This window comes from Acinonyx jubatus, chromosome A2, assembly GCF_027475565.1.
Source record: "Acinonyx jubatus isolate Ajub_Pintada_27869175 chromosome A2, VMU_Ajub_asm_v1.0, whole genome shotgun sequence".
Lineage (NCBI taxonomy): Eukaryota > Metazoa > Chordata > Mammalia > Carnivora > Felidae > Acinonyx > Acinonyx jubatus.
Genome location: NC_069383.1, coordinates 126,846,518 through 126,869,663, shown reverse-complemented (window position 1 = coordinate 126,869,663; position 23,146 = coordinate 126,846,518). Strand labels below are relative to the sequence as shown.

The following is a 23,146-nucleotide window of genomic DNA, read 5'->3' as shown; positions in this document are numbered from 1 at the left end:
TGGAGCAGTAATAGCTCCCAGAAGATGAAATTGATCCAGTAATGTCAAGTGGGATCATCATTATTATTATTCATGTAACTGAAAATCAGCCAATTTCACACTCACGTAGAAAGAAGAGAAAAGCCATGATTCTGGGAAGTGTAGCCTGGTCAGTCTCAGCTGGTATCAGGGTGGGGGGAGTGGGAGGATGGGAGCCAGCACCGAATGGTCTCCTGTGAGTCTCATGGACCCGTATTCATGCCTTTGGATGGTCCTCTCCCCCAGGGAGTACAGCTGACCCGTGCAACCAGTAGGACATTGCAGAAGCGACAGCATGTGACTCTGAGGCTGGCTCATAAAAGGTATTATGATTCTGCCTTACTCCCTCTTGGACCACTCATTCGGAGGGAAACGGGAAACTAGCTGTCGTGGCATGATGACACTCAAGTGGGGTCGTTGGGGCGAGGAACTGAGGCCTCCTATAAACTGCCATGCACCATCTTGCCAGCCACATGAGCGGGCCATCTTGGAAACAGAGGCTCTCAGCCCCGCCGACATCTTGACTGTAACTTCTTGAGCAACCCCGGACCACAACCACCCAGCTAAGCCACTCCCTATTTCCTGACCCACTGAAACTGTGTGAGAGAATAAAAGTTGACTGTTACTTAATACTATTAAATTGTGGGGAGATCTGTGACGCAGCCACAGACGATCAAGCCTTCAGCGGGCAGCTACGTAGGAAGGCTAGGGACCTGCACGCATGGCTTTGGGAGGAGTAATTCATTCCGAGCCCATTTAACTTCCTTCCATGATGAAGTGACCCCGTGTGTGGATAGAGGGGGTGTGGGCAGTAAGTGTATCTCTCTGGTCTCAGGAGGGCTTTTAATTTGATACCACATGCCACTCTCATCAACACGCAGGGAGGCAGGGTCTTAGTGGTGGTTCATTGATTTGGCCTCAGGAGAATGGATTCAAGAACTAATTCAAGACTTGAGCGAGGGAAAGGAATATACTAATAGCAATACAAATATCAGTAACAATAGTAATACTCTTGACTACTACTCATTTTAACACTGCTGATACTTGTCATCAAGACACCTCCCCATTGGAGAGCCCAGGTTCTTCAGAATTCAGTAATTATACTTTCCTTTGATAAACAAACTAGTTTCAGCCCCCACTGCAGTGCTTTGACAAGTCTCCTTCAGAAACTCCACAGATTTCCAGAAAGGTCTGCCTTGTCTGATCAGTGGGGGCTGCAGCCTTGGTCTGTACTGCTCCCTAGTCCTTCTCCATCACCCTCTGCTCTTAAGGCTCCATCCCTGGTCTCCCGCTCTGTACCTGCTGGACCAGCTCACTTCCTCCATGCCTCAGAGCCTTATGAACACAAGGCGGGGTCCTAAAAGTTTGTGGATAATGAGAGGGATATTACAGCCCGGCACAGGGGATTGATTAAAATGGAATCTACAGCAGCTTGGTCCATGAGCTTCTTGGTGATGGCCGTGACAGGGTTTCCCGTCGCTCTGTGCACACCCTTGCTGACTGCTGCTTTCCTGAGCCACGTCCATTTTTCTCTGGACCCTCTCAATCTCCCTTCCTCCCATTCCCAGCCACCCCTCGCTTCCTTCTCACAGGCTTGCCGCCCCCACCTCCAAAAAAACCTGTCACCTGTTCTGCAGACAAGCTTCCTCTGTGTGATGTTTTCCCACCAGGGTGGTATAGACATGGTTAAACACCCGGGCTGTGATGCAGGACAAGATGGCCCCTGCTGGACTCCCAGTTCTGCATTTTCCCTTCAAATCCTTCCTATCCCTGTTTTACGGGTGACAAAACTGACTTCCAGGGGGATTAGGTTTTGTGCAAGGACCAGGGTGAATAAAAAAGATCTGGGACAATTCCCAGGCCTCTTCCAGGCAGAGGGAGAACTAGGTTGGAGATCGTTAGTTGAGGGCACCTGCAAAAGCTAAATTGAGGCTGCCTGAAGCTTAGGAGGAAGGAAATGTATGTAGAGTTAGTTCCTAGAGGGCTTATAAATAGGACCATTGCTCATGAGTCCTGAAAAGTCCCAGGGCCAGCCTTCCCGAGGAGAGGGAAGGGGGCGGGGTCACACGCCCTCCTGAGGTCATTTCTAGCTTAATGATTCAGGCAGCAAAATCCCAGTGTGGGTTTGGCTCTCCTGAATGTACTTTCATTTTGCATTATGATTTGCCACTTGAGCCGATGAGAACCAAATTGATGTCATTTCCCTCCCAATAAGCTCTTGACCAGAAAACATCTATTTCTCCATCTAACAGGGATTTTTTTTCCCCACCCAGTTTCTACAAAATCATGTTGCCTTAATATTTGCCTTCTTTTTTTAAAGATAGCATTTGTCAGGGCTTCTCATCTGGTTATAAAAGTCATGTGTGTTCACTGCAAAAGAATCTGTAAGGCATAGCACGCTAAACGAAAAAAATAAAAATTATACATACTGTCACACCCATAGACAAACATTAAAAACTGTAGTATGTTTTATGTTTTCTTCCAGTCTTTTCCTCATGGGTAGGATAATTTTCTTCACCCTAATTGGATCAAATGCCTTTAAAAAAATTTTTTTTTAAGTTTTTATTTATTTATTTTGAGAGAGATGGAGACAGCGCAAGCAGGGGAGGGGCACAGAGAAAGGGAGAGAGAGAATCCCAAGCAGGCTCCACACTGTCAGTGCACAGGCTGGCACGGGGCTCAAGCTCACGAAACCAGGAAATCATAACCTGAGCAGAAACAAGAGTCGGATGCTTACCCGACTGAGCCACACAGGCACCCTTGGATGGACTGCCTTTTTTCAAGACTTCTGTTAAAAGTGGGGAAGGGGGGCACCTGGGTGGTTCAGTTGGTTAAGCGTGTGACTTCGGCTCAGGTCATGATCTCGTGGTTTATGGGTTCAAGCCCCGCGTCGGGCTCTGCGCTGACAGCTCAGAGCCTGGAGCCTGCTTCGGATTCTGCATCTCCCTCTCTCTCTGCCCCTCCCCTGCTCGCACTCTGTGTCTCTCTCACTCAAAAATAAAAATAAAACATTAAACAAATTAAAAATAAAAATAAATAAGCTTTAAAAAAAAGTAGGGGAGGGAAGGATTATATGTTCTGGCTTTAGGGGAAAATGAGTATTCATAAATAGCTTACATTTATTAAGTACTGACAATGATCCAGGCACTTTATATGCATTGCCTTAATGCATGTAAGTACTTAATATGAATTGCCTAACTGAATCCTCACAACAATCCACTGAGGAAGATGCTAACACTATGCCCGCGTTACAGATGAGGAAACTAAGGCTCCAAGAACCTTAAGTAACGTGCCCAAGAATAGCTAGTTCATGGCGCAGCTGGGATGGTAGATTTTTTTGTCTCTACAGCCTGGGAATATTAACCTTTATAGTACATAGAGAGTTTAATCTCTTTTTTAGCAATAACTGCCACAACCGGAAAGGCCATAATGGAAATACTGGCGTGCTTCTTGTTTAACTGGGAATATTTTAATGGAACCACAATACATTGATGGAACAAAGAGCATGCTCCCTGCTGACCTTTCATCACACTTTGCTCTTAAACCCTAGAGGGAGAAAGGAGATCCAAGGGAAAGGTCAGAAGTTTATTAGCTAGTGCTGCTACAAGCTTACACAGGCTTTCCTATAAGCTGTTGCTATTTTAGTATTTGATGGCTGTCTAACATGTCCCTGGGCACGGGGGCAGCTGACACATGCCAGGGCTCAGTGCACATGCTGTGAAGTGCCTGCTCATTCTTGCTAATGGCCATCCATTGAGCACCGACTGGGTTTCTCTCAGGCACAGTGCTAGGCATGGACTCCAAATGGCGATCTGTAAAACCAGCCACCGTAGGTGCAGCCAAAGTGGTGAAGTGGTATTATAATTATCACCACCCTGCCACCTATCCCCCCGCCCCCAGTCAGGAAATGAAACACTGTTTCAAAATAATAGCTCAAAATGTTATATTGGTTAAATAGCATATCTGTTAGGGTGGTTTGATTGCAAGCAACAGAAACTGACTCTGGCTGGTCTAGGCAAAAAAGAGGATATCTTGGAAGCATAGCGGAGAGTGCACTAGAGCAAAGGGAAGGCTAAAGACTCAGGCGTGGAGCCATCAGGCACCCAGCATCTCCAGAAGGTTCTTGGCAGCAGAAAGTGCTCAAAAATCTCACCCAGCTGCCTTGGCTGGAAAGAGAACACTCCAACTGTTCTCTGTTTTGGGCCTGAATCCATGTTTCAGATTTCAGAGCCGGAGCCCTCATTGGGCTCACTGGCAGTCACGTGCCGGGGAGGGACGGGCACCTGGCTAACCATTCCGTCAGACAAAAATGGAGAGCTATTAGCAGAAGACAGACTAGAGGCTGGGCAGCTGACAAACAATGAATATCCTTGAATTTCTTGAGAATGAGGAGGGTCAGCTACAGAGGCTATGGTAACACCTATTTAAAAAACAAAAAAAACAAAAGCCTTTTCTATCCATTTCTCTCACATGCTGAAGCTGCTCTAATCTCTCCAGTTACGTGCAGACCTCCCAGATATCCAGCCCCGTGTACCCTTGCCGGGCGAAATGCGATCTGAACACCAGCAGCAACTTCGCCACCCGGGAGCATGTTAGAAATGCAGAGTCTCAGATCTACTGAATCAGAATTTGCAAGATTTTAGATCAGAATTTTAGATCAGAATTTAGCAAGATCCCCAGGTGGTTCTGATGCAGGCTAAGATTGGGACGCACTCTTACATGCATTTTCCTCTCCCTCTCCCCCCCTTCTTTCTTTATTATAGATCAACCTAATTTCTCACCAACCTAAAACAATACCACCTCTTCGGCAAGAGGGACGACGTGGGCTGTCAACTACAAGCTTGCCTCTGATAGAGTGACAGAGACGAAATGAGAACATATGCATGCTAATAATTTTTGTCCTGTAAACAAAAGGACCAAACAGACACAGTCTGTGACCTTGGAGTGCACGTGTTCTAGAGGGAGGAGCCGGCCAGGCAGTCCAAACAGATACTGAGGGCTTCCAAAGGCCATGGCACGGTTCTCAGGGCTGAGGTGGCTTCGGCACAGCCTGATCTAGTGTGGATCCCGGGGACAAAGGGACAGAATGGGAACTTAAGTTTTACTGGGCTGGACAGATACATTGGAGGTCCGGCGGTACTTTGCGTGCCCTCCCAAATGCCACGCTGAGATATAAAACTGTGGCTGGCTTGTCTTCTACTCAAAGAGAGCGAACGGGGAGTGGGTCCCAAAGAATCACAGGGTGGGGCGTGCACGGGCCTCTAAAATGCTGTTCTGAATGTTGAGTTTTAAAAGCTCTGGAGTTCAGGTACTGCTTTGTGGCCTCTCATCATGCTGGTCTTCACACCATGCAAATAAAACAGGCACGAGATTTCCCCCAAAGTTAGCAATCTCCTGTGAGTCATTTCGCAGGAACTTGGTGGCAGCCACTTGGCTGAAAGCAGCTGTGAGAAGGAATGTCCAGGCGGAGTGGCCGCAGCCACGGGTGTGGTTGTGAGTGTGGCTGGAGCCTGGAGACAGGCTGTGGGTGTGGTCACAAACAGGGGCGTGGCAGTGGGCGTGTCCGGGCCGGGGCATGCTGTGGGCGTGGCTATGGGGCTCAGGGGGTTAACCCCGGGAGACCCTGTTGGCTGGCCTCATCTCAGAAACCGCAGGGACTTGAAAAACTGTGCTCTTGGTCCCCCGGAGCAGGTAGAACTCTAGGCAGAATCAAAGTAGAACTGAGCTAAGGATGGACACAGGCCCGGGGGGGGGGGGGGGGGGAGGGGGGGGCGCGGGCAGCAAAAGATCAGAGAAGAGGTCCCAGTCACATACCTTGGTGCTTTCTGGGTCCTCTGGTGAGAGTGGGGTTTGGCATGCAAATGACCTGAAACCACCCGGACTCCTTTCTACAGGATATGTGCATTCAGGAAGCCCAAGCTGACAATGTCTGTGGCAGAGAGCCTGATGTTAAGGTTGCCCCTCCCGTGCATGGGGTAGCAGTATTCTGCACCAGGATCCTAAGCCCCCTCTCATCATCCAGATCCCTCAGGATGCATGAAGGGACCCACACTATCCCACCCTCTTTTTCATCTTCTGTCTTCTTCAGGTCTCCCAGCCCACGGGGTAATCTTGTCCCCTTCACCAGGAAGAAATAGCACCCGTTTCCCCTCTCCCCCTATTGCCACTCCCTCCCCACCATGCCCCCATCCTCCCCCCACCACTGTGGCGCATGGACCCTGTGAGCTGTCACCCGACCAGGGTTTCCCCTCCACTCCGCAAACAACAAAGCTAGTAATTCCGTTTAGGCTCAGCTAGAACACGATATGGTGGCGTCCAATGAGTTAATGGTTGCAAAAGCTTTAGAAAAAGACACTCTCCTGCTCCTAGAGAGTATGATTTACATTTCTTTGACATTCTTCACTTTCAAAAGCCACTTGCAAATGCCAGTACTTCTAAGTTTTATTTCTGATACTTGTACCTATAAGGAAAGGCACCTCTCATAAGGAAAAAAAAATCCCTTTAAACCATGGCACTTTACGAAGGAAGAACAGAAAATGCAAAGAATAATAGTGATGAAATAAACAAGCAAATTGGTTTGTGAAGTAGCCCCGGCCACAAGTTCACATCTTTCTAGGAGCTCCTCCGACACCGATGGTTAAGGTTTACTGAGTACTTACTTGCCGCCAGAAAGTCTTCTAAGCACTTTACCTATGTTATCTGAGGTGATACTTGTAGTAAATCTAAGCCAGTGCTCCTCAAAGGGGAGTTATATTGCTTTCCCCCCTCAACCCTTAGACATATTTGGCAATGTCTAGGTACACTTTTGCCTGTCACAACTTTAGGGGAGGGTGTTGTTACTGGCATCTAGTGGGTCACACATCCCATGATGCTCAGGACAGCCCCACCACAAAGAATGAACTGGCCCAAAATGTCAATAGTGCTGAGGATGAAAACCCCTGCTGTAAGAGATAGGGGAATCATCATTCAACCCATTTTACAGATGAGGAAACAAGTACAGAGAGGTACTTCCAGATACTTAGGTTTATGATCAAACGTAATTGGCAAAATGAATGCAAACAAGGGATTGAGAAAAAGTTTGCCAATATTTGAGATGAACTAAGAGAGGGAGGAAATGGGAAATCGTTCGCTTTGCACCTGTCCTGTGATTTTCTTTGTCGGGGTGATGTGCATCCATGGATCCCACTGAACTGATTCGCTGAAATCGTTCACACGCAGGTTGAGCTGCCCAAGAAGACACTTTGGGTGAGGGAAGGGACTGCTTTCCAAACTCACTGCTCGCTTCCCTCGTTACTATCAGACTGTTTTCCAGGTTCACAGCTGCACGTCTCATTCTCTTCTCAATCTGCAGCCTCTACTTTCACCTTGTTAGGTCCATTTGTGATTGCTCAGGGCAGAGGTGATGGAGAGAGGCATCTACCCTCCTGACCCGGCGCATTCTCACACTAGACAGCCTGCATCTACCTGGGGATTGTGGTGGACAGGGTAGGTGGCCAGCTGTCTCCAGGTCTCTCCTGGGTAAAACCTCAGAATCATCACAAATGTTAGCTGATGGCCTATCAAGGGACAAGGCCAAATGGAACTAAAAAGAGGGTAAGAGCCTTCCATACGGAGTATGATGAAAAAATGCTCATGATATTTGCAGTGCAAAAGCCAGGTCGGGGGCACCTGGCTGGCTCAGTCAGTAGAGCACACTGCTCTTGATCTTGGGGTCATGAGTTTGAACCTTACACTGGGCACAGAACCTACTTAAAAAAAAAAAAAAAAAGCCAAGTACAAAATTGAATGTACATTGATGACGACTTGTTAAAAAACTTTGTATTTTTGGATGTTCCACTTTCTAAATGAATATATATAACATTTATCAGAAATAAATAATAATTACTTTGACAAGAATTTTTTCAAAAATGTCCACGGAAAGGCATGAACAAAAATGTTCATGGCAGATTTTGTGTGTGATAACTAAAATGGAACCAAATGAAGGGTAGAAAGGCAAGATAAATTGAGGGCATTTTGCTACAACAGAATACGACATAGCAACAAAAAAGAACATCCACAGCTCCATGGATGAGTATCGGAGACGGGATGTTAAACAAAGGAAATCAGAACACATGAAACACACACTGTAGAATCTGATTTATAGGAAATCCAAAAATAGGCAAAATTTATCTGTGGTGATGACTATTGACGGGGAAGGGGCACAGGACAGTCTTGCAGGGACAGGTAGCTGGAAAGGAAGGTCTGTGTGCTCTCCCCTTTCTCACCCAGAACCACTGGGCTGGCTCTATATTTGCATAAGCCACTCAGCAAAACAAAAGCCCTGGAGGTGACAAAAATCTGCTCCCTTAGAAGGCAGTGTAGCCACAATTTATTCAAGCCTGCTGATAAATTCAGTGTATTCAAACTCAAGCCTAATGCTGCCTTGAGGTTTTACCCAACAACCCTAAACCCACATTACCCCCCCACCCCCCACCACACACGCTGCCAGAGGAGTTCCTATCATTACAACTGTATTGGGGATCCTATTTCACCAACACTTTGCCTGTGTATTTTAGTTTCCCACTTGAAACTATATTTTCTTGCCGCTTCCCAGCTCCAGGGCTGAGCCAGGAGTTTTAGTGCTCTAGGGAAAAAGAAAGATCAAAGAATAAAGAGACCATTGATCAGCATTAGTCTCCAAACTGAGGTTCTTGACCTCTGCAGAGAGACAATGGCCTTGAAAGTAGGCTTTTTGGTGGGGAAAAGGGATTTCTCAACCACACAGTTCCGCTCTAATAAAGCCAAGCTGAATGTTCTAGAGAGGACTGCCTAGCCAGAGTGCTTCCACACATCCCAGGGGACTTGATCCCCACTGCTCTTGGAGCAGCCTGGTTAGGATCTTGGTGGTTGGGATTCCCACCGCACCCCACCCCCCCAACCGGCTTAATCCTGCAAAACAGCCCGCTAGGGTACCAGGTCTCCTCCAGGTCACCCAGTGGGCCATACACATATTCTTTTCTAGAGGTGCTACCAGAGGAAAAAGGTAGACAGGTGCCACCCCAGATCACGGAGTCTTATCATTCCCAGATATGCCCCAGACCTATTCATGCCACTCTGGGAAGATGGCAGGCAGGAAAGGAAAAGCTGAAGGCCACCGATAAGGTCAGATGCCTCTAGGGAGAGGAGATTTAGAAACATCTAGAAAATAAGGGGGGGGGGGGGCGGGGGCTGTGTGAGAACATCAGGCTAAGTGCCTCACATCCCAGGGCAGGGTAGAAGGAAGTCTGCCACCCCTGGGGGACCTGCCTCTGGCTTAACGCCCTGTGTCCCTCAGCCCAGGAGCGATGGTGTGCAGGTGGTAGCAGAAGGGTGTAGAGGAGTCTGAGGAAGATACCCTGGGCCCCTGGAGCCTGTTCGGGCATGCAGGGGGCCCAGAATTTCCATGGTAATGGCAAAGCTGGCCTGTAATCGGGAGAAGCAAGCTGCCACAGGCAAAGAATGCGAAGCCAGGAGCACATAACCTGGACGCTGGGTGCTGGCCAGGGTCTGTCCTGGCCCACAGAACGCCTTTGTGCTAACTAGCAAAAGCCTTCTTCTTCTGACAGACACAGCCTTACGGGCTCATAGCTTGGTTAGCAAAGCAATGGCTACATTTCAAACCCTTGGTGGGTGCGATTGTGTAGGAGGGAAAGCCACACCCATGAGAGATGGCTCTAGTTTCAGAACACTGCCACAAAAAGCTAGGCAGATAGCCCTTCAACCACCCCCCCAGTCCAGGTTTTCGCTCAGACCAGTCATTCTAAAGGAAACCTTGTGAGGATCTTGGTTCCCAGTCCACTTCCTACCTATCCCCCATATGCCCAGGTTCCGTCTTAAATGGCGAGAAGGAGGGTTTCCAATCATGGGGATGGAAAGACAAGGCTCAGAACCCTGGCCGCATTCTCCCCCTGCTCAGCCAGGTGCTGATGGAACAATCTCACAAACTGTTTAAATTATCTGGCATAGGGGTACCTGGGTGGCTCAGTAGGTTAAGTGTCCGACTTCAGCTCAGGTCATGATCTCCAGGTTCATGAGTTTGAGCCCTGCGTCAGGCTCTGTGCTGATGGCTCAGAGCCTGGAGCCTCTTTCAGATTCTGTGTCTCCCTCTCCCTCTCTCTCTGCCCTCCCCCGCTCATGCTCTGTCTCTCAAAAATAAATAAACGTTAAAAAAATTTTTTTTAATTAAAAAAATCATATTTCGTCCCCTCACTATCTAGCTGGGTGGAGATATGCAAGGCAAAAGACCTATTACAGAAAGATAAAGAAGTTACATTTTCTTTGTACCTCCAAGCATCCGACAAGCAAAACTGTAACCATGCTAAACAATATTCTCGCTTTTGTTATCTTTCTAGGAGAGGCATTGGGGCCTCTCACAGATAGGGTGAATGGATGTTATAGTCTGCCCTAGAGCTATCTTGGATTTTGCTGATTCCCATGATCATTATTTTTTTTTTAATTTTTTTTTAACATTTATTTATTTTTGAGACAGAGAGAGAGCATGAACAGGGGAGGGTCAGAGAAAGAGGGAGACGCAGAATCTGAAACAGGCTCCAGGCTCTGAGCTGTCAGCACAGAGCCCGACACGGGGCTCGAACCCACGGACCGTGAGATCGTGACCTGAGCCGAAGTCGGACGCTTAAACGACTGAGCCACCCAGGCGCCCCCCCCCCCCCATGATCATTATTAATAGCACCCCCTTCACTCTCAGAAGTGTCTCAGTGCGGACTATAAACTATATGGTCACGTATTAATAAAGGCACAACACATGTCAGGCCTGGCTGATCTATCCTTCCTTCTTGTAGCCTAATGCCACATAAGAAGGACAGGCATGGTGACTGGGCTTGGAGAAAGGGAGATCCCTCCAGGCTGGAGAATCCAGACAGGATGAATTTGACCTGAGCCTTGAGAGAGTGAATTTAGAGGGCAAAGGAGTAAGCCTTATACATAGACGGGTGAATGTATAAATTACCTACTGCTGCATCACGAATTACTATAAAACCTAGCAGCTTAAAACAAATGATGAATCTTAGCTTGCACAGTTCTGTGGATCAGGAATTTGAAAATGACTTAGCTGGGTGGTTGTGGCTCAGGGTGTAGCCAAGATACAGACTGGGGCTGTATTCATGTGAAGGTTTGACTGGGGCTAGAAGATCAGCTTCCACGATGGTTCACTCATATGTCTGTGGGCAGGAGTTCCCCACCATGTGGCCCTCCCCCAGAGCAAGCGTTCCAAGAGAGAGCAAAGCAGAAACTGCAATGACTTCCGTGACTTTGCTTCGATGCCACACTCCATCCTTTCTGCAGTATCTCATTGATTACCTAAGCCAGCCCTGTACAAACGTGTGACCACCAAGAGGTAAGGATCACTGAGGGTTAGCTCAGACTATGGCTGCGATACAGACTATGCGCTAAGTCACAGAGGCAGAAATAGGGAGCATCTGCTCAGAACATTAGTGATGGGGCAGTTGTCCGGAACAGTTACTGACTTCCCACTATATTCAACACCAAACAGCGCTCTCCAGCCAAAGTCCAGCAATCCAACCTTGGAGAGTATTGATCTACCAACATGTGTGAGGAAATGGGAATTTGGATTCCCCTTATCCATAGCTGAAATCTAGAGCAAAGCACTAAGAAACATTTTAGTTTTGTTAGAATGAGAACGCACTCTACGTAAAGCACATTGTGGTCCTATACAGGAGTTGAAGGTGACTGCTTTTTAAAAGTACACTCCTGGGGGGGGTGGGGGGTGGGAGGGGAAGCCACATTGGAAAACAATCTTTGAAAATTCATTTTTCTTTTTATTTATGGACATTTTTCCCATTATAAAAAATGATGTAGTGCTTGTGTAATTTTTAAAAGATTAAAAAGCATGAAAAATATGCTCTGCACAGAGCTACAATCATTCTCCTCCGAAATATGTGACTCTCCTGAAATAAAGGAGAATGAGTTTCCAGGAGTCTGCACTGAGCAATGAAATGCAGCAAAGGGGGAATCCACCGTGGTTACTGGCTGCTGGCTCTGGCTAGGTCAGCATTTTAAGCAGGTTAGGGTAAGGCCTGGGCATTTGCGTTTTGGAGTTGCAATTGATTTTTGTTTTACTCTGTGATCCTAGAAATACTAGCCCTTTTCTAGATTTTTCTCCATTCTTAGCTAATGTGTGACATGTCTTATATCCTTGTTTTAAAATGCTTTACTACTTGAAATTGGCTTGGATGTCCTTTTAGAGAATAGTTTCTCCATGCTCAATGTTTATTTATTTAACAATTATTTTTTGGTAATTCCCTAGGGATATCATGATGCCATGGCAGACACAGCCCAGCAGCCCACATGGACCTTTCAACCTGGGGGGCAAGTAAGTGAAGGGAATACTGCCTTGTGATTTCATTTACAGAAGATGGGCCTGAAGGGAAAACCAGCTATCCGTAAATCTTACGGGGCGGGGGGGGGGGGGGGGGGTTAGAATTAACTGGAAGGAAGCCAGGATGGAGATATTAGATTAGCATATAAACACCATATAAGTCTAGCAAATAGCTACATAATCCCTGGCATCATTTACATCTTATGTGTCTCTATGGTTTCCCTCTGTTTTTCTTTCCTCTATTTCTATTGCAAACACATAATGAAACAATTTGAGTTATTAGGAATACATCATTCTGGAGGTTCCTGGGTGGCTCAGTTGGGTGAGCATCCGACTTCGGCTCAGGTCATGATCTTGAGGTTCATCAGTTCCAGCCCTGCCTTGGGCTCTGTGCTGACAGCTCAGAGCCTGGAGCCTGCATCTGATTCTGTGTCTCTCTCTCTCTGTCCCCCCCCCCCCCCACTCCCACTCTGTCTCTCTTTCTCTCTCTCTCTCAAAAATAAAGAAACACTAAGAAAAAAATTTGGGGGGTCGCCTGGGTGGCTCAGTTGGTTAAGCGTCTGACTCAGTTTTGGCTCAGGTCATGACCTCATGGTTTCATGAGTTCAAGCCACGTATCTGGCTCTGTGCTGACAGTGGGGAGCCTGCTTGGGATTCTCTCTCTCTCTCTCTCTGCCCCTCCCCTACTCATGCTATCTCTGTCTCTCTCAATAAAATACATAAACTTAAGAAAATGTTTTGAAAACAATTTTTTTAAATAATAAAAGAATACATCATTCTGCATGTTAAAAAACAACCCACACATGTCCTGGGTGCTTACTGTGTGCCAGGCACAGAGCTGATGGCCTCACTTACATTGTCTCAAGTAAGTCACACAACAACCCTAGCTGTGGGGTAAGTTCTGTTTTTATTCCCATTTCACAGATGGGGAAACTGCCACCTCTGGAAGGTCAGCACACACTTTCAAAGTCACCATGTTACTAAATGGCAGAATAGGGATTCAAACCCTCGTGGGCCAGAAATTCTTATCCCCCGCAGTGATGGTGCCAGTTCTAACTTTTGGCTTCAGTTGCTTCGGGAGTCTGTCTTGACATCACCCAGAAAAGAACTTTAGTCGTAGCTCCTATGAACTGAAACGGCAAACTGAAAAAGAGGAAAGAAAACAGCTTGAAACCTGTTTCAGACCCTGCATGAGGCGAGGAACAGAGTCAGCGGAAATGAGAAGCCAGCTGGATTCAGCGACTCCTCAAGTAAGGGGGGCCATGTGAACTAACTTAATTGGATGATTATTTCAATTATCTAATTAAGAAAGATTACAGCTGAACAAAGACAGAGAGGGCCTCCAAGGTGATAAAAAAAAAAAAAAAGTTGATTAGCTGGGTTGGCCCTTGGCAACCCTGGGAGGTGGAAGGGACTCCCCGTTGGACGCCATGGCCCTTGGGACAATTAGCCACAGAGAGCCCCTCCTTTCTTCCCCCGTTCCTCCCCAGCTGAGAGCTGTCTTCCACTTTACTGCCTGAGACTCAAGTGGTCAAGTAGCTGGCATTCTCTTCCCTTCCTTCTTTCTTCTTCCTTTTCCCTGCCTGTTTGTTTTGTACTGGTTTAGTAAACAAAAACAGTATAGATTTCCCTGTATAGTTTAGGACAGAGGTTATAGTCTGGTTACTACTATCCATCCCCCAGTTCCGCTTCCCCATGTATGGCCCATGCACTTAAAATAAATTAGGGGTGACTGGGTGGCTCAGTAGGTTGAGTGTCGAACTCTTGGTTTCAGCTTAGGTCGTGATCTTACGATTTGTGGGTTTGGGCCCTGTGTAGGGCTCTGCACTGGGAGCACGGAGCCCGCTTGGGATTCTGTCTCTCCCTCTCTCTCTGCCCCTCCCCCACTCGCATGCATTCGTGCACGTGCACTCTCTCTCAAAATAAATAAATAAACTTAAAAAAAAATAAATTATTCATCAATATTTAAAAGTCGAGGATTTCACATAAAAGTCCAGATCTCTGGCTTGATTTGAACAAATCAGATCTGACAACACTGGGTCCACCTTCTCGGAGGCCAGGTTCAAAATATTTAACACCGTGTGTATGTGTTGGTGCTGTCTTATCAGAACAGACGCCAGGCATAAGCCACCCAGATGCCATAACCACGAACACTGGCGGGAAGGTGGGGGGTCTGTCCTCTCAGACCAGCCATGTTCTCCAGCTCCCAGGGCCTCTTTCGGTCCTATTGTCTCCTTGACATTGAGGTGAAGGTCACCTGCCATTTATCGTACCTGCTTGACCCACTTATAGTAAAGAGGGAAGACACTCTTCCCTTAGCTTGACCTTTGTCTCTCAGTTATATCATCAGCCTGGCCCAAGTTGGCTTGTTTTAGGGAGCCTGTGGCTTTTATTCTTTAATTTAACAAATATTGGTTGAAAGACTTCATTATGCAACACGATAGAGCAGAGAGAGCTATTAAGAACTAGGCCAGAGAGCCAACAGTTCTGGACTCAAATCCTGCCTCAATCATTTGCTAATTATGTAACCCTGCTTCATTTCCTGATTTTGAAAGGAAGAATTTAGAACTTGTCTAAATACCTGAATTTTCAAAACACCTGTTTCACTGCTACAGCTGTGAGCTTTGCTGTGAGGACTACATGGGAAGAAATAACAAAGGACCTAGCACGGTGCTAGGTAAGCACAAAATGGCAGCCAGTTTAGGGGGAGAGCACTAGCTGTCATGATGGTGCATCTATGATATAATAGGCACTGTGCTGTGCACCCACGTGTGTTGTTTCTTCCAGTCCTCATGAGCTCCCTTCTAAGGTAAATAACATTATCTCCATCTTATGGAAGAGGACACTGTCCATCAGACATTGGATTCTCTCCTTCAGGACCCAAGAGTGGTGGGGAAAGAGAAGATGTGCACACAAAATACATAAGGTGGTTAAAAGATAAAAGTATCCTACCAAACAGGGGGCAGGGGAGTGTAAATTCACCTAGCAGATGAGAAGAAAGATTACTTATTGCTGGGAAATAAATTATACTAGAATAGTGCTTCTCAAATTTTAATGTGTATACAAATTACCTGGAGATCTTGTGAAGAGAGAATACAGATTCTGAGTCAGAGTCTAGAGAAGGGCCAAGATTTGGGGTTTCAAACAAGGCCCAAGATGATGCTTTCCTGCCGGTCCATGGACTACACTTTGAAAAACAAGTTAGTTGTGGTCAAGGTATTGGTGACCAGTCATATTTCCCCATTTCTCTAGCCACAGTGAGTGGCTAAGACACAGGCATGGGGACCAAACTTGGCCAATTATAGTATTTCCTAGGAATATATGTGACTGTTGGGGGAGAGAAGTCCTGTGCTTCTCTTATGGTCATTAAGCTGGAATGAAGAAACCCTGGGTTGCCTCTGGCTGGGCTAACCCATACTGTATAGAGAAGTGTCTTTTTTTTTTTTTTTTTTTTTTGAGAGAGAGAGAGAGCATGCACACATACACAAGCAGGGGAGGGACAGAGAGAGAGAGAGAGAGAGAGAGAGAGAGAGAGAGAGAGAGGCAGACAGAGGATCCAAAGCGGGCTCTGTGCTGACAGCAAAGAGCTCAATACAGGGCTTGCACTCATGAACTATGAGATCATGACCTGAGCCAAGGTTGGACACTTAACCAACTCAGGTGTCCTGAGAAAGTGTCTTTGTGGAGGGAGAGAATGATCCCATCAGAGTGAAGTCACAAAAGAGAAACCAACAGAGAGACGATGAGAAAAAGAATCCTGATGACATCATTTGACAACATGGCGTCTCTAAAGCTAGTCTCTGGTTTTCCCAAGTAAAGGACCAATAATTCTCTCTCTCTCTCTCTCTCTCTCTCTCTCTCTCTCTCTCTCTCTCTCTCTCTCTCTCTCCCTTTCTCACCAGTGAACTGGATTTTCATCACTTCCAACTCGAAAAGTCCTGGGTAAATATTAGTGTTAAATTAAATATTAGCATTAATTACTATAGCATATTAGTTACCTAGTACAGCTTAACGATTACCCCAAAATGTAATAGCTTAGGGTAACAATAAACATGCAGCATCTCCCACAGTTTCTGTGAGACAGGAGTTGGAGAGAAGCTTGACTAGGTGGTTCTGACCTGCCATCCATCTCCCAAGGTTGCAGTTAAGATTTCCGCCCGGGCTAATGTCATCTGAAGGCTTGACTGGGACCAGAAGTCAACTTCCAAGGTGGCTCAATCATATGGCTGGCAAGTTGGTACTGGTTGTTGGTGACAGGCCCCAGTTCTTGCCCAGCAGACCTCCCCTTCAGTGTCCTTGAAACATGGTGGCTGGACATAGACAGAAACAGAGAGAACCAGGAAAAATTATGTTCTTTTTATGACCCAACCTCAGGAATCACACAGTGTCACTTTTTCACATTCTATTCATCAGAAGTGAGTCCCCATATGGCTGGTTAATTATAGAACCAGGATCTGGATTCTTGTTCTGGCTTTGCCACCAATAGACTGTGTGGCCCTGGGCAGGTCATTCCATGTCTCTGAGTCTTGGTTTCCTCATCTGGCAAATGAGGAGGCTGGATTTGACCCATTTAGTCTTAAAATCCTTCAGTGTCTCTACCAAAGACACAGAAGGCCATGTATATCCTAGCAGGAGCCTAATTATCTTTGTCTTCTGTTGGGCCTCCTATCTTTTGAAAAACAACTCTCGGACATAAAAAACCAAGACGTCTTTCAACTATGAATGTAACTTGCCTCATATCGCAAGCCCTGAACCTCATGAACCAGGACTTGTTTCAACTAGTCACCTTATTACACAAACGTGACCATGTAAGAGCCAGAGGAACATGTGAGTTTTAGCCAGGGCCATTGGGGAATAATTACCATCACACTGTTGCTTAATGAAGTCAAGCTTCAGGTGGTGGAGATTACAGGCCAGAATAAAGGATAAGCAGGCACATGACAACCCAGTTTGTGAAGTACTGGGAAGGAAGGGAGACCCTACTACCGTTAATAATAACAGTGATAATGATAATGCCTTTAATTGAGTGATTATGGATGGCAGGAACTGTGCTAAACGTGACTTTTTATCTCTTTTTGCCCATAACAACTTCATGAAGAAGGAAATATTAGCACCATTTTATGGGTGAGGAAATACACATTAAGAAGAGTAGGATGAATTGTACAAATCCACATAGCTAATAAGGGGTGGAAATGGTATTAAACCTGGGCCCACTAGATTTATAAGACTGTGCCCTCTATCATTATCCTTAACTGCTTGTTTCTTGTGGGTGGCCAAATAGACTCTCAAAACCCAAAGAAAAGTCTTAAGAACAGGTCTGATTTTTTTGTTGTTGTTGCCATTTTCAATTTCTTTTTTATCATAAACTTTGGCTCTCTACATTTTAAAGGAAGATTAAAATCTAAGAGTTACTCATTGGTATAAAACAACCGTGAGGTCCCCCACAGTGTGATTCTGTATCTGACCAAGGTAATTAAATAGACTCAGCCTTAAGTCCATCTACTTAAAATAGTCAATCAAGGGAAGCCTAAGGTGGTGCCATGAACCAGGTAGGTGATGCCAAAGCAGCAGGTGACTCTAGAAAGGAAAGGAGAATTAATCAGAAGAGTCAAGGCCAGATGGGTAGCCAGGATATATAAAGAAGGGAGGCATGGGGCCCCTGGGTGGCTCAGTTGGTTGGGTGGCTGACTCTTGATTTTGACTCAGGTCATGATCTCACGGTTCATGGCTTCCAGCCCCATGTCCGGCTTCGCTCTGTGCTGTCAGTGAGAAGCCTGCTTGGGATTCTCTCTCTCTCTCTCTCTCTCTCTCTCTCTCTCTCCCCCTCCCTCCCTCCCTCCCTCTCTGCTCCTCTCCCGCTCATGCACATTCTCTCCCTTTCCCTCTCAAAATAAATAAGTAAACTTAAAAAAAAATAAAAAAGAAGGGAGGCACTTGAGGGGCCAATGTTGGCAAATATAAGGTCCTGGATCCAGACTCAGCTGAGGCATCAAGAGCTGGGTGAGTAGCTTGGACCCTATTATACCCAAGTGAGCACAGAAATCCCCAGTAGAAGTCGGAATGAATAAGTGCCAGGGGTCAGGGCAAGCAGAAATCAGGTTGAAGGCTAGAAATCAGGAGGGAATTTCACTATATACTAACTAATTTGGATGTAAATTTTAAAAAATAAAAAATTTAAAAAAAGTCAGGAGGGAAGCAAAATCAAGAGTAGGACAAAGCAGTCAGAAGGGACAGGCAAGGAAATACCAGGCCCATGGACAGGAAAAACCAACTGATGAGGACCCTGAAGACACAGTTTCGTCATCGACGGAGAACTTGGCAAAAGGACAAAGAAAAACTTGCAATTTTGTTCACGGTGGGTTAGTTTGGACCAGCCCTCCTCTGGAAAACAAGAAAACTTGCTGAATAAATTGAGTATCTTACAAGCACTTAAGAGTTAATGATACACAGTAAGAAACCAGCAGGCCAAAACTGAAGGGAAAACAGGACCCTAAACAGATAAGGGGAGCACAGAAGTCACTTGTGAACCAAGAGCATTAGCTGATTCCAACAATGTGAATTTTTGTTTTGATGGTCTTGTGGGAAAAAGGAGGCAGAAATCAAAAGGGCAGGCTAATTAGAGACCCCCTCTATAATAACAGAGACCTGTCCCCCCTCTCCCCCCACCCCCCACCCCGCCATGGCCCTATACACTCAGGGAAGAGGTGAACCAGAAGTAACCAATGCTTTGTGGATTTGCAGCCAGGAGCCAGTGTCTGGTGTTCTGGGAAACCTCAGGCCTCGAACCTGGCTTAAGGCGATCCCCAAACACCTGACAAATTCAGACACACATCCTCACTGGAGGAAGGTACCTTTACCCAAGACTTCAAATTACTCCTACAATTATTCTTCAGGTACAATGAACAGCATACAATCAAAGATAACCAGGGATAAATAGAAATAAGGCTCTATGAAGAACAAGCAGAAATAGCAGCCAGCAGAAATAATCCTGCAATGAGTTTATAGAGTAGAGTTATCAGGAACATCTTATACAGTAGGCATGCATAATATATTTACAGAAATAAAAGACAAGGTCAAAGATAGCTACATGGGACAGGAAAGTATCAAGTCACCCACTAGATTTGAAAAGAACCAAATAGAACCTCCAGCAATGAAAAAAAAAAGCAAACTAACATTAAAAAACTCTCTATTTTAGAGACAAAACTATATTCCATTAAGGATACTTCTTAGAAACAAGTCTGAGACATGGTAATAGAATGATTTGGGGTGGCAAGAAAGGAAGCACCCAATTAAATGTGGCTTATATGATAAAGAATATTCACTATCTTATATAACAAGAAATCCAGTGGTTGCGCTGTACTAGGGTTATTTCTGTACAGAAACAGTGTCATCTAGGACCCTGCGTCTTTGCAGCCTTCCATATCATAAATGTCAACGTGGTGGCCTTTGTCTTAGACATATCTCCTCATGATGGCAAGATGGCTGCCACAGCTCCAACTATCATGTCTCTGTGTTACCACATTCAAAAGCAGAAATAAAAGAGATTTTCCCCTGTGCACCTCTCCTTTATCAAGGAGAAAAGACCCTCCCAGAAGCAACGCCACCTGAGTCTCCTTGATGTCTAACTGGTCAGGCATAGATCACATGCTCTAGCTGCAAGCAAACTGGGAAAGTGAGTTGCATTTTCAGCCTTTGAAGCAGGAGGTAGATTCTGCAGCTTTGGAAAAGAGGAGGGAACTGCTGCAAGCTCGGCAGTTTTGACTCTATGTAGGACCACCAAGAAGGGAGATATGGTGATGGAGAGAAGAGGAAGATTCTAAAAGTGAAGCAGTCTGTCTTCAGGAGCACCGAATTCCCCTTTGTATACCATTTTCCTTCTTTTGGACTCTTTCCCATACATTATTCCCTTCTCTAATCCATTCTCCCAAGGTACCGGAAGCCCTTTTCTTTCTTTCTTTTTATTCCTGATGAAAGAGGGTCTTAAAAGGGATTCGTCCAGTAGTTTAAATTAGTTTTCTGTATTACCACTTCCGTAAGAAGCACCAAGAAAAGAGCTCAAAGGAATCAGTACCACAGTGGTATTCCAGACACCGTTGGACTGATGAGGGGTAGAGAGCAAGATAAGGATTTGGGGACAGTGAGGTGAGGGAGACACCATCTAGTGACTTGGGAATCATGCTCATACGCAGCCTGTGAGTCACTTGACTAACCTAACAGATAGCTGAGGTACCACTGTGGCCACGAAGCCAGGAGCTCCAGCCTTCAAGTCCAAAGCCTGCACTGTCAGTCCTGCCTTAGAAGCCGGAAGCTTGAGGGGAGGTACTGCCTCCCTTGACCCCATTTTATTCATCGGGAAAACAACAAAAGTTGACCCAGCAACCTTTAAAGACCCTTTTGTTCTAACGCAGTACCCAAGCCAAAATCAAAATCAAAATCAAAAAGTAATAACAGTTACAAAAGAGGATTCAAAATAAACTTAAACACCTGCTGTTGTGCTTCCCTCCTTACAGATCTGCTTCTGAGCTTTGGCTTGATTCCCGCCCCCCTCCTGCCTCCCTACCCCAGGAGAGAGGAGGGAGGGGAAGGGTGGAATCTTAGAAGGACAGGGAGCCTCTACCCAGAAATCCAGACTTTCATCATTTCACTTCGGCAAAGGGAAGGGAGAGGGTCTCTCTTCCAAGAGGCATTTATACACAAAATCCTAAGAAGGAGCCCTGCCTCGTTCAGATGTCCCTATTTTACTGTCCACTGAAGGAAGGGGGAGGTGGCAGGTGATGGATATTTCTATGATTGGCACCTCCACCAAAACAACAGGAAATAGGATCTGCTATTCCCGTAATTTTCTTTGGAAAGACAAAAGAAACGAAGAAAAAGGGAGAAAAGATGTCTGCATGGTATAATTTGCCCCACTGATAAGACCCAGAGAAGTCAAGCACGTTGTCCAAAACACACAGCAAGTAACTGTTGCTGCTAGATGCAACCTCAGATCTTGTGTGCCTCCCGGGCGCAGTCTCCTTCCCCTGTGCCTCGGTTCATCTCCGTAATCACAAAACTGTCTTCTTTCTTTACTATATATGAAAATTCTCTGTCGTCATTATCTACTAAACTAGATCAAGAGGTAACTTTTATTCATTTGTAGGTCACCTCCTGTTACTGCAAAAGTGCCCCAATTTAACCAGTGATGTGCTCAGCAAGGCATGGGAGGGGGCACTCAGAGACAGGGGGCCGGGCAGTCACTGGGCAGGTAGCACCAACAACCTCAATTCACGCCCTGCTTTTGAGGAGAGACGACAGGACAGAGAGGGAAACGGGGAGGGGGTTTCCAACAGCCATTATGGTCTTGGGTTCTCATAAACTACTCCGTTGTCCGGGAAGTTGAGAAGCAAGATAATGAATGGTGATTTTTTTTTTTAATGTTTATTTATTTTTGAGAGAGAGAGAGAGAACGTGAGCCGGGGAGGGGGAGGGGAAGAGAGAGGGGGGACAGAGAATCTGAAGTGGGCTCCGCTCTGTCAGCACGAAGACTGAGGTGGGGCTCGAACTCATGCACCATGAGATCATCACCTGAGCTGAAGTCGGATGCTCAACCAACTGAGCCACCTAGGCACCCAGAAAGGTGGGTTTTCAACAAAGACATTCCCCAACCTGACTGATGATTCACATGGGGGAGGGGGCACTTACATGTAATGGGCAGAAAATCTGCCAATTGTGCAGGAGATACAGAACTTTTTACCGTCACAGGAGATGTCAGAAGCGGAGGGCACATCCCAGCTGCTCCTTGTAAAAGCATCCAAACGCCTTCTGTTATTAACTGACATCTATTGAACCCACCTGTCTCCAGTCCTGAACATCGCCCCTGCTTGTTCTCAGTGTTCCCAGTGCTAGTCAAGGCCTCTTGCCTTTATCCACCAGGTCAGCTTTAGAATTGGTCCCTTCTGGCGACAAGCGGGAAAATTCCAGCAAGGAGGAAAGAGTGGTAGGAGAAGGGGAACTGGTCCAGTGGAAAGAGAATAGTCCTACTGTTGGCCCAGAATGTCCTGTCGTTGGTCCAGATTTAGTGGAAAACAGGGGATTTGAAAGGTTTTATTAACCAGGTTGCTCCTGCATCTCTGAGTGGGCAGGGCACATTTTAGCATGTCTCAGCCAGGATTGGGAGACTTCAAGTAGCCTTAGAATTGGGGTATAAGCGTGTGCGTGTGTGTGTGTGTGTGTGTGTGTGCACGTATGCACGGGTGTGATGGAGACCAGAAGGTGGACCAGACTTCACTTTTCAGTAACAATCAGTTAATAATTCCCTAGTCACGCTGTCTGCCCTTGACCAGTGACACCTCAGGATACTGAGGATGGATCTCAAAGAGGAACATTTCCTGAGCTCTTATGTTATGGCAGACAATGTGATTTCACTGCCCTTGGTGACCCATACCTTGATCCTCAGCAGACTTGAGGGGACCCTAAAGCAGGGGGAAGGTCAGCCTGGCTCCTCAGGGCCTCGTTACTTGGGGCTACCAGAACAGTCCAGTACCTTGCTTCACCCCAAAGAGCTCCTTCCTTGAAATCAAAGTCAAATCCAAAATTCCAGATCTGGAACAGAAAATGAGCACAGCCCCCTGAGCCTGAAGGCACAAGACAAGCAGCCAGGAATCATAGGAGCCTTTCACTTGACTCAGCCCCCTTGTCATCTACCACACGATGACCCTGTCCACACGCCTGCCCTTTCAGCAGCCAGCTTTTGCTTGCACACTTCCCTTAATG

General features: G+C 46.3%; 1 protein-coding gene across 1 annotated transcript in view; it reads right to left on the bottom strand.

The window, feature by feature from the left end:
- Window positions 1-16,267: 16,267 nt before the first annotated feature.
- LOC113594629 (uncharacterized) overlaps window positions 16,268-23,146 on the bottom strand; it is a 160,715-nt gene continuing 153,836 nt past the window's right edge. Inside the window, exon 3 of the transcript XR_003415028.2 lies at window positions 16,268-16,704. The gene's annotated coding sequence lies outside the window, so the exon portion shown is untranslated. The remainder of the gene's footprint in view (window positions 16,705-23,146) is intronic.